Raw genomic sequence first — 11,990 nt, 5'->3', positions numbered from 1 at the left:
GCAATATGAATGATATCGTTCAAAAAAAATGGACAGTCATATAGTTTAATTAAAAATGGTTTCTGGTCTTTATATTGAGATCTTAATTGAATATCTTTTATGATCGTTAAATGCTATAGGGATTTTAAAGTGGTTTATTTCATATGATGTCTACCAATCCTTGTGCAGAGAACTGAACCTGAAGAAAATTTGTTGCCTCCACCACCTATCTCTGTCATATCTATGTTCTGGGTTGCTACTTGATAGTGGTACTGTGTTCTGTTTTGGGATGAGCAAGATTCGTTAAACAAAGCCACCGCTTAATTTTCCAACTTTATTGTCCTTCATTTCATCTATTTATTTATTTGCTTGTTTATTTATTTTGGTTGGCTGCCAAGTTCCAATGGGCTCAGAGAGGTGTACAGTACTAAACTAGAGAAAACATAAGAAGAACTAAATTAATTTAAATGGGCAGCACAAACAACAGTAGCCTAATACCAACCAAACAAAACAGGGGCGATTAAACACATAATAAACATCAACCTCAGGCATGGGACCAAAGTCAGTTTTTCAAAGCTTTCTGGAAACCCAGAAGAAAGAGTTTCATGTTTCTCAATGTTGCCAACCAGCAGGAAACCATCTACCAACCATAACACTGCTGTGATTGGAGGATAGTTGTGACAGACCTAAGTGTTTAGCAAGCTTCAGAACTTGGCACTTTCCCAAGTCTGTCCAAAAGCAAATCTGTGGATGGAGAGGGCCAAGCACTTCCCAATAAGTGGACAAGGCTCTCAGGTTATTTACCAAATAACTCACCCTATCCTAAATATTTGCTCTCTAGTTTTCCTACTGGCCTACTGATCGGAGATATGACTGTATCCAACAAAACAATGAAACCTGGCTATGTACCCTCCACCACACAGATCAGATGTCATATGGGCTTGCAGATGGTCCATGGATGATGGGATCTCCCTGATAAAATGGTAGAATATTTCCATGTTTTACTGGCTCTGAGAACTTTGCCTGGGCATTTTATAAATAAGAACCACATGGACACAAAACACATACCAAAAAATGCACCAGAGAGAAAAAGCAATAACCATGGGAATAAAAATTAATACTCATACTTTCTATTTGTTGGAGTTCAGGGGGCATTTGCACCCTGAACTCCAAATGACACAAAACTGGGGGGAAAATGACACAAACCTGGGAAATGGAGCTAATAATTTAGAGGAAAGGTGCGGGGGAGGGGGGAATCAAAATGATTTGGACAAATTTCAGCAATTGGCTAAAATAAATAGGATGGAATTTTACAGGGATGAATGTAAAGTTCTGCATCAGCATTTAGAAATGGAAGGCAGAAGTATAAATTGGGGAAAACCTGGCTTGTACATGTGAATGTTCTTATTGACCCCAGATTAGAGTGGAGCTAGCAATATGATGTAGCAGTTAAAAAGATAAATGCATCTTTAGGAACATAGATCATGAGAAGTAATTGTCCCATTCTAACCTGGCCTGATTAAACCCCACTTAAAATATTAGGTCCAATCATGGACACTTTAGGTCAAACAGAGCATTGATAAACTGGAATAAATTCAGAGGGAGGTGATCAAGAGGGTGAAGGATCCAGAAACTCAGACCTATGAGAAATGGTTAAAGGTTTAGCTTGTAGAAGAAAGAATTGAGGGGAGACAGGATAGCAATTTTGAAATAGGTGAAGAAAGGGAAACTATGTTTACACAAAGAAAGACCACAACCAAAACTTCAAGGCCCCACAGGTTTAAGCAATAGATACAAAAGAACATTCTAAACGTTAGAGCTGTTAGTCATTGGAACAGACCCATGAAGTTCACTGCAAGTCTGCAAACTGATGGTTTTCTGATGGAGATTCCCTAGTAGATTCTATAATTGTAGAAGATGGGACTAAATCACTTTAGCTCTGAGAAAGCGAGAAAATAATGGCAGCTTCTTGCCATGGCTTCTTAAATACAAAGGCTGCATGAAAAAGAAACTTTGTGGATCGAAATGTATTTTGTCAAGTATTTAAACATTTTATCTCATGTTTTACTTATTTCTTATTTCTCAAGTTCATGACTGAAAAACAATAGAAGGAAGGAAACACCACACCCAGTAAGTGGGTGAACTTACTTTTTGAATCCACTTTCAGAATTACGTCTATTATAATCTCAATACTGTCACCCATTATCCAAACATATCTTCTTCATAATAAAGCTGTTAATCAATTAACTTTAGAATACACATAGTTTATAAAACTCATTTCTGTGCACTACCATTTTTGTTCTGACAAACCTCCATTTTATAGACTGCTGTTCATTTAAGATTTGCCAGTTAAATAGATGTTTTCCTGAAAATGATACCATGCACATTGATTATGCAATGATGCAAATCATAAAATGACATAAAATATGTACATTCAGATTTAATACACATTTAGATTTAATGGACATTCTCTTCTCCAAACTGTTCATGTAATTGTTTTTATTGTTTTATTGTTCTGCATATTGTTTTGAATCCTGCTGCTTACATATTTTAGAGAAAAGCTACCAGTTTGCATTTTATGCTTTCTGGGATGCCCTACCAGGTGTTCATGCTTAACTGTTGCCATTATGTATAAAACATCAAAAGGAGAATATTTTGAAGTATGTTCATTTATTTGCTTATTTAGAAAATATATAGATCGCCCATTACCTCAAGGTAATTCTCATTGATCTAAGTAAGATACAGGCTAGCAATGTGATGTAGCAGTTAAAAAAATATATGCATTAACAGGAGCACAGATCATGGCTAGTAATTGTCCAAATCTACCCTGATTATATGATCAATGTCAATATATTGCCACTAGAATATAATTCTAATTATGCTATACTGATACACTTGGGTTCATGCAGATCACTCAGGCAGAAAAGATTTCAGCCTACACAGAGAATGAATTTCAGAGAAGGTAGAAAGAAGTTGGTTCCCAAAATAAATGGGAATTCTTTCGTTAAGTAGATGATGTAGTGGTAGAAAAATATCAAGAGGCATGAGAAGAGTGACAATATGGGATAGTCAAGCCTATATGGTTAATAGTAGATCAGTATGTGGATATTTCTGCTAATGGAGCTGCATTAACTATAAAGTCCAATTTAATTCCATGAGGAATTTAAAGTTGCATATTTGTCATTGAGCATGTAAGGGCTAAGGTTTTCCCAGTTGCAATGTATGGCTGTGAAAGTTGGACCATAAGAAAGGCTGAGCACCAAAGAATTGAGGCCTTTGAACTATGGTGCTGGAGAAGACTCCTGCGAGTCCCTTGGATTGCAAGGTGATCAAACTGATCAGTCCTAGAGGAGATCATTCCTGACTGCTCTTTAAAAGACCAGATCCTGAAGATGAAACTTAAATACTTTGGCCACCTAATGAGAAGGAAGGACTCACTGAAGAAGAGCCTAATGCTGGGAAAGATTGAGGGCAAAAGAAGAATGGGACGACAGACAATGAGGTTATTGGGTGGAGTCACTGAAGCAGTAGGCGTGAGCTTAAATAGACTCCAGGGGATGGTAGAGGACAGGAAGGCCTGGAGGAATGTTGTCCATGGGGTTGCGATGGGTCGAACACGACTTTGCAACTAACAACATTTGTCATTATTAGACAAATAGTGACCAATTCACTTTCACGATTTGAGGTCAATAAACCTTTATCAACAAGAAGCATTCTAATAGATACAGTGGTGAGTTTCAAATCCCATTCCAACTGGTATGGTTGAAACAAGGCTGGCGTCCTCCTCATGGACACGCGCAGCACATACACATGCATCTTAGCGTCTCCGCAATGCTCCAGCTGCTCTGCGGAGCATCAAGCAGGCGCTGTACATGCCATGGACGTGTGCGGTAGTGCAGAAGCTTTAAAGCACAGGTAAGGAGCTCGGGTGGGCGGGTGGGCCCTCTGGAACACCGTACCGGAACGGTATCTTGTGCTCTGGGCTGGCTCCGGTATGCCTATACCAGGGCGTACCGCTTGCAACCCACCCCTAAGTAGATAGCATTAGAAAAGTGAAATGTGATTGGAAAAGTATTCTTTCTTCTTCATTTTCAACATTGCAGAATAGTCTCAATACTGATTTATCACACATACTTGTAAGATTCAGCAAGGTGATGTTTTCCTCAAATTTATTGCAAACATTGTTCCACTTCCTGTGTTAATTTCTTCTCTGAGTTACTTCAGGGAGGTGGTTCATCTCTGTCAAAAAGAAAAGCATTCTCTGAGATTCCGGTAAGTGATAAGGTCACTTACGATGATACCTTTGTATGCGTGATTAATTGGTTCCAGGGGGTGCAACAAGTACTAAAAAGGATGAGTGGCAAACAAACGATGTGACTTATCATATGACCCTTTATTTCAGCCAGGAAGGACCTTCCCAGCATGGTCAACTTCCTGTTCTCCTTCTGCTGCTGTCCCCTGCTTTCTTTTGCAGGACATCAAGTACCAAAGATGAGTCCCAAGACAATATTGCTACATCAAAATGTGTTGAGTACCAAATTCTACAAGTTTTGAAGCAGTTGAGTACTGAGGTATCACTGTATATTGTGTAGATTGAACATGGCATTGAAATTAGCATTGACTATAAGAAGGGAAAACATTCTCAAAGGCCTGGAGACATCTGGATCCATTAACCTGTAGAATAGATCTCCCACATTAAAAGTGATAGGGGGATTGATGAATGCCATGTTATTTGATGATGGTGAAGGACAGATGTTAAATCCCTCCTGTTTAAGTCACCATTTTCCTGTACAACACAACAAATTACAAGACCTTCTACGTCTGCTGGTTCAGTGACAAGTGTTGTGTCCCACCAGCAGGCAGCGGAGCTGGCAGCAGATTGGGACAATGAGGAGGTTGGGGAGGAAAAATGGGCCAGTCCTGGAGTCTGGGGAAGGCTCTGATGAGGGCTCTGTGTTGGAGGCAGAGAGGGGGCCAGAGTCGCATGCCAATTATCAGCTGCTTCAGAGTCAGACATCACTGAGGCAGACGAACAGCTGGAGCCTGTTCCCACTGTGTGCAAGCACAGAGTTGCCAGATGAAGGGAACAGCTAAAGAACAGGGGTCGACTTGGGAATAAGGCCACAGGTGGACAATGAATGGTCCCTCCCAGAGGAAATAAAAGAGGAACGAAAGGGAAGTGGAGTTTATAGGAGACAATTAGTTTACTTAATTGGTTCGTGACTCTCAAAGACTCCTTCCCCAGTTTTGCAGATATTGGCCTGGCAGCTCTCCAAGCTAGATAAGGTCTGTGACTGTAAATCCTCCCTTGAAAGACTTTGCTGGATATGAATGAGCAGAATTCACAGTAAATTAATAAAAGGGGTTTTTGTCGGGACAAGGAGTTTGCTTCATGCTCTTGGGAAGCCTACGTCAGAACAACAAGTAGAGACAGTCCCATATTGTCAATGGATTATTTGAATTATGTGTTTGCCAAATAAAGTAGCTTCAACATGGATCCTAAAAGTCCTTTATATAAGACAATGACAATTAGCCCAGGATTCAAGACCAATATTAGCAAGCCATATTATACCTACCAACCCAGAATAGTACAAGGACTGAGAGGAAGGCTGGTGCTGATACACTTGTTCTGATTTTCCAATGCAAAATACAAATATTCTAAATTGCTACTCTGACAGATTAGACCTGTAGAGACTGACATAATCACTATATACTTGGACTACCCAAAATAATGTTCAAGAACAATGTTATATAAGATAACACTTTCTTTGGTGTTATTGAAGAATGAATCTGATGACTCCACTCTTTATGATAAGGGGACAGTGTGTTATAGGTGAAGACTTGTAGATTTACTTTGTGCTCATCTTTGTCAAAGAGTCTGCTAATCTTAAACTGTTTTCTACCAGCCTTTTCCCCAAGCACACACATGTGTTGTACTTACCTCTTGCAAGGAGGTGGTTGGCTGGTTGCTAGGCTTTGCTTAGCCTTATAATATTTTTCCAATAAATATATCGCCTTTCTTTTTTTGAATTTTTTTTATTGTTTTATTTAAATAAAAACACACAAAAAATAATCATCCTTCATTACATCTTGTAGAAAGCGTGTCGATTGGTTACAAATAAATTTTGTGCGTTTCTTCCACAACCATAACTTATACTTCATTCATATTGAATTGTACATTTTAAATCAAAAATATTTTTGTATTTTACTATCAATGTACCACAATTCTCATTTAACTATAATTATTTAAATGTGCTTTTATCTGAAATCATTTGCATTTAAAGACACAACCACCTACTGGCATTCATTAGTAATTTCAATAAACCTCCAAAAACAGTCTTATCTCTCTTGCCAGTTGTTGTGACAATTCTCTTTTTAACTCCTTTATAAAGTTTTTTATAGACTTCTCTCAGCACTTTATTGCTTAAAGGATCTCTCATATAATCTCCTTGTCCTTGAATTATTATTAAGATTAGCTTGCTTTTGGTTATCAAACGTGTTTCTGAAAAGGTTTCTCTTCTTAACTCCATCATCATCACTTTTTTTTTCTCCAGTATTTTGAAATCTGGGATAGAGCTCCAAATGTTCAGTTTTCCATAGTCCCTTCTTTCCACTTTCACCCATGTTTGCTCCATTAATAATTTCATCTATTGTTTTATCTTTATCTTCTATATCTTCATTCTCTTCTTTAATTTTGGGGGCTCTAACCCCATCATCTTTTACTGTGAGAAACAATAGTCTATCCAACTTCTTCTCAGATCTCCCAAATCCTTCCAATATATTTTGGATTCCAGCCAAAATATTTTGAAATTTTAAGGTTTCCTCATCTATATGTTGATCCATATTTCCAAAAAAAAGAGAGAGAAAAAAGAAGAAAGAACTCTAATAAGCAGTGCCACTCTAGCCTTCCAAGCCTCTTTTGCGTATATATATTTATTTTAAATTGACTTAAGCACAAGTTCTTTTATACTCTTCAAAGAAGGTTTTTTTTCTTTCCTTTTCCTTCTTTGCCAAAATATTTCTCAAAAGCACCTGCAAGACAATTCGTGCCCTTGACTCTTTATCAGTTTCTGTAAGCAAGTTGCAAACCCTTCAGTTACACAGACAGTAAGATCAAAGAAGAAAGAAGAAAGGATACGTTGTTTCAAAAAACCCACTTTGGCTTCCGAGTGACAGAATCCACTTTCTCATACTTGTCTCATGCTTGGGGGGGGGGGGAGGTCTTTAAAAGTCTTTAATGGAATTTAATAATAAGTGGTAGGAAGAATTGTTAGAATAAAAAAAAGATTTTAGTTCAAGCCAAAAAATAAGGTAACAAAGAATAGGAAAAAAAACCCCAATGCATTCACTTTAAGAGAGAAATAGGAAACATTACATCACTTCAATCCACAAAATGTTGTTACAAAGAAAAAAAAAACTTTCCAAAGCAGTCCAATAAAAATTAGTTTCGCCGCTTTATTCTTTTACTTAAAGAACTAATTTATCTTTTTAAAAAAGTTTCTTTGGGCAATCTTTCTCAAAGAAAAAAAAACATCTCACCAGGTGGACTCACTTTCACTTCCTTTCTTCCAGAGCCATCTCCAACTTCGTCAGCCTAGGCTGTCTGTTTGCCGCCGGCTTGAAGTGCTTCCCTTTGGTCAATCAGGGACTTTGCGATGTACCTGTGACCAGCAAGGCTTTGTCTTCCTGTTCACTGTCCCTACAGGATGGTTTAGGTCCAGATGGACCGTCCAGTGGCAAAAGTGTCAATGGTGGTCTCGGACTGTCGAGACCGTGCGTTGTGTCATCGTGACATGGCTCCTCCTTCTCTAATATATCTCCTTTCTATTGTACCGTAAAACCTGCTTCACTTTGAATGTTATATTCCCATCCATTCTCACACATACAGAAAATGCTTCATCAGGTATCTCCAGCTTTTTGTTCTGTTTAATTTTTTAAAAAGTTATTTTTTAATTTAAAAAAGTATGGTATGGTACGAAGTGGAGTACTCACTTCTACTATTTGATTCCAGAAATGACTTTGACACTTAAACATTCTTAGCAAATAAAAAAGGTGGTTCCTGGAAATATTTCTTTGGCAATGTGTTCACTTCTGCAAGGGGAAAAAAAAAGAAAATTACAGCATTAGAACCATCTAGAAGAAGAAAGGCAATATTCACCATTGTGCCATCCAGTTTATTATTATGTGAATTTTGTGAGAATACTCATACCAGGCTATCCCATTCAAAATGCCTCTGCTAGCCTAAGGAAATTCAGAATCCCTGTAACTACCTTAGAAATTCAGCTTCTTATTCCCAACACTCTACTGATACAACATATATCACCCCAAGAGTCCTGGTGATGCTGTAAAACCTAGTTCTCCATCTTTTTCCCATGTCTCAGAAGCAAATACCAAATGAGCCCCTAGTCTTATTTTAGACATACTCCACAGTTAATGGCAACTTCACAATATTCAGGTTCATTGGTAGAGCAACCAAAGAACACTTGTTTGGATAGAGAAAAAACTGCAATATAAGAAAATATGGCATCAGATTTTATTTTTTCCCATTGCACAAGGTATTCTCTCTCTTTTTTCTACATTTGTATATCTTGTGGTTCTATTCAGTTTTCCGATGACACCTTTTGTGCCAACTCCCTGTGATTGTTTTATTTTGATTATGAAGGGATTTAATGCATGCTCTAAAGTCTAGAAGACATCAAAATTATTTTTAAAACTCCAGAAAGAAGAAGTAAGCACTTCATTTGCTTACATTTATGTTTCTTTATCCTGCCTAAAAAAGAATATTGAGTAATAATGAAAGTCTCAGTCTCGGTCTACAGATAAAACTGTTAAGGAGTAATTTGCAAAAAGTAGGTTTATCTAACTGAAATCTTTTGGTTGTCTGGCTGGTTAATCAGGAAAGAGATTGAAGCACAATTGCACCACTGGTGCATCTGTGGTTCCCCCCCCTTCTTTGTTGTTGTTGTCGTCATTTTTTGTTTCTTTTTAGACAGCTAATAACTCATAAAACAGATAACTGGTGATATATTATGGCCACTTAAAGCTTAAGTCTTTGCTAAAGGCTTGGTGAAAAGCAATATATAATGTCAAAAGTCTGACCCCATCCTTTAGACAAGTTCAAAATATCCAGATCTGTATGGCAGGATTTAACATTGCAAAGGTTTACATTTTCTTTGAGCAACCAAAGGTTACTTTTCCGTACTAGAATCTATCACTGCAACATCAACAGTCAGGGAGTCATCTGTCTGGATATCCTGAAAGACAACTGGAGTCCTGCTTTGACTATTTCAAAGGTTTTGCTGTGTATTTGCTCCCTCTTGACAGACTGCATTCCTGCTGATCCTCTGGTGGGAAGCATAGCCACTCAGTACCTGAACAACAGAGCAGAACATGACAGGATAGCCAGACAGTGGACCAAGAGATACGTAACATAAGTGATGTTGTTGACTACTTGGCGCAGTGTGAAGGTGCGGGGATGCAGCAACCAAACTTTATAGCCTTTACAATACGGACTTCTGTGTATATGTTATACTGATTCTACTCTCTGCTTTTATCCTTTTGAAGATTGGAATACTGCTTTCTCTCCCTCCTCCCCTTCCCCAAAAGGTAAATGCTGTCAAGAGTAGAACTTTGTAGCTGTAGATTAGTTATGTTTAAAATGCCTACTTGCAAGTCTTGCTTCTTTGGCATATCAAAATGTATTTTGTGATGTAACTAAGGTCAACCAAATATAATAGTGCATTTTAGCCTAATTCATTATCTGTATAAAGTTATTAAAGGTAGCTGTAGATTACTAGGAATTACGTCATTTGTATTAAGCCCAGATCTCTGAACTTCTTATTTTTTATATTGGTCGCAGTTTCTACCAATTTGTAACCATTAAATAACAAGCTTTAATTGGCTTAGTCCAGTCTTGGGTTATTTTGAAAAAAAAAAAGTCATGATGGCTGTTTTATAGTTCTTTGGCACTAATATGAGAGATGCATTACATATTTTGCTAGGAAATTAGCAATTTCATATCTGAGATTTTAAAGAAGAATGATGCCAATATATAGCCAAGGAAGAAAGATTAACAAAGAGATCAATTCCGCATTGCTGTCAAAGCTACCAGTTGCTGAGGATGCTGTTCTGGATGGTTTCTTAAGACAACTTCAAAAATTATGATCTGGGTTTTACTGGATCCTTCTCTTTCCGTTTCCCTTTCCTTCTTCTCTCCTCCCCACCCCTTCCATTTTATTTTCTAAGGAACAGATAGCTTTTTTGTTCCTATATTCCTCTATATTGTATGAAAATTTTGTAGGAAGGAAGAAGTGATCATACAGAAGAATAGAACAGAACAGAATTATTTATTGGCCGAGTGATTGAACACATGATGGATTCATCTTCAGTGCATAAGCTCTCAGTGTACATAAAAGATATAAATGATAAATCATGATCACAGTCATCATGATACATTAATTGTGAATCATAAAATACAACACTTAGTGAAATTCATAGGATACTAAATAAACAATCAACATAAATCATCTAGCAAACTAAATAAAATGATATAAATTGTAAAGAACAAAGTTATAGTCTAAAGTACAAAAGGAGAGAGATAATAGGAAGGATGAGAAGAATAATAGTAATACAGTCTTATTAAATAGTTTGACAGTGTTGTGGGAATTAGTTGTTTAGCAGAGTGATGGCATGGGGGTATATATACATGCCGTATAACATCATTTTCAGGGTAGAAGTTGAAGCAATTTATGTCCAGGATGTGAGGGGCCTGTAGATATTTTCACAGCCCTCTTTTTGACTCGTGCACTATACAGATCCCCAATGCAAAGCAGGTTGGTAGCAATTGTTTTTTTTCCTACAGTTCTAATTATCTGTTGAAGTCTGTGTCTGTCTTGTTCACACATGGTTGCAGACGCAAACCTGACAGTTATAGAGGTACAGATGACAGACTCAAACAATTTCTCTGTAGAACTGTATCAGCAGCTCCTTGGACACTCTGAGCTTCCTGAGTTGGTGCAGAAAGAACATTCTTTGTTGTGCTTTTTTGATGGTGTTTTTGATGTTAGGTGTCCATTTTAAGTCTTGAGATATTATAGAACTTAGAAACTCTACAGTTAATATCCTGTGTTGTCTAGTATTGTAAGAGGTGGTGATATAGGAGGGTTTCTCCTAAAATCTACTATCATTTCTACAGTTTTGACTGCATTTAGTTCAAGATTGTTCCAGTCACAACACAAGGATAGTTGTTCAATCTCCCATCTGTATGCAGATTCATCATCTTGAATGAGACCAATCACTGTTGTATGATCTGCAAACTTCAGTATTTTAACAGAGGGGTCTTTTGAGATGCAATCATTGGTGTATAGAGAGAAGTTGAGACAGCACATAGCCCGGGGGGGGGGGGGGCTCCTGTGCTAATCGTACGGTATCTGATGTGATTTTGTCTAGCTTCACCTGCTGCTTCCTGTCTGTTAGAAAGTTTATGATCCACTTACAAGTATGGTCAGGCACAGCTAGCTGATTTAGTTGTTAGAATAATATCTGGAACGATATATATGATATACCATATTTTTTGGAGTATAAGATGCACCGGAGTATAAGATGCACCAAGGTTTTGAAGGGACAAATTTAAAAAAGTGTTTGCACTCTGCAGACCTTCCAAAAGCGGGCCCATTTTTTTTCAAAAAAAGGGTATGAATAGCATTTAGGAGGTTTGTATAGTGCTCCTAGGGGTTGGCGCGGGGGGGGGGGCAAAATTGAGCAAAACATGGGCCCATTTCTCACTCATTTCTGCCCTTTCCAGCTCCCAGGAGCACTCTGCAAGGCTCCTAAAGACTATGCATGGCCATTTTGGTGAAGGAGCAGGGTTTCGTGAGGCAAAAAATGCTGTATTCAGCATATAAGATGCACCCAGATTTTCAGCCCCTTTTTTGAGGGAAAAGGGTGTGTCTTATACTCTGAAAAATATGGTATATCATAGGAACAATGTAGCACTGGACTGTTTTGCAACT

Source organism: Natrix helvetica (genome assembly GCF_964273705.1).
Source record: "Natrix helvetica genome assembly, chromosome: 3".
Lineage (NCBI taxonomy): Eukaryota > Metazoa > Chordata > Lepidosauria > Squamata > Natricidae > Natrix > Natrix helvetica.
The sequence above is the reverse complement of the archived record's forward strand: the minus strand, read 5'-3'. Positions refer to the sequence as shown.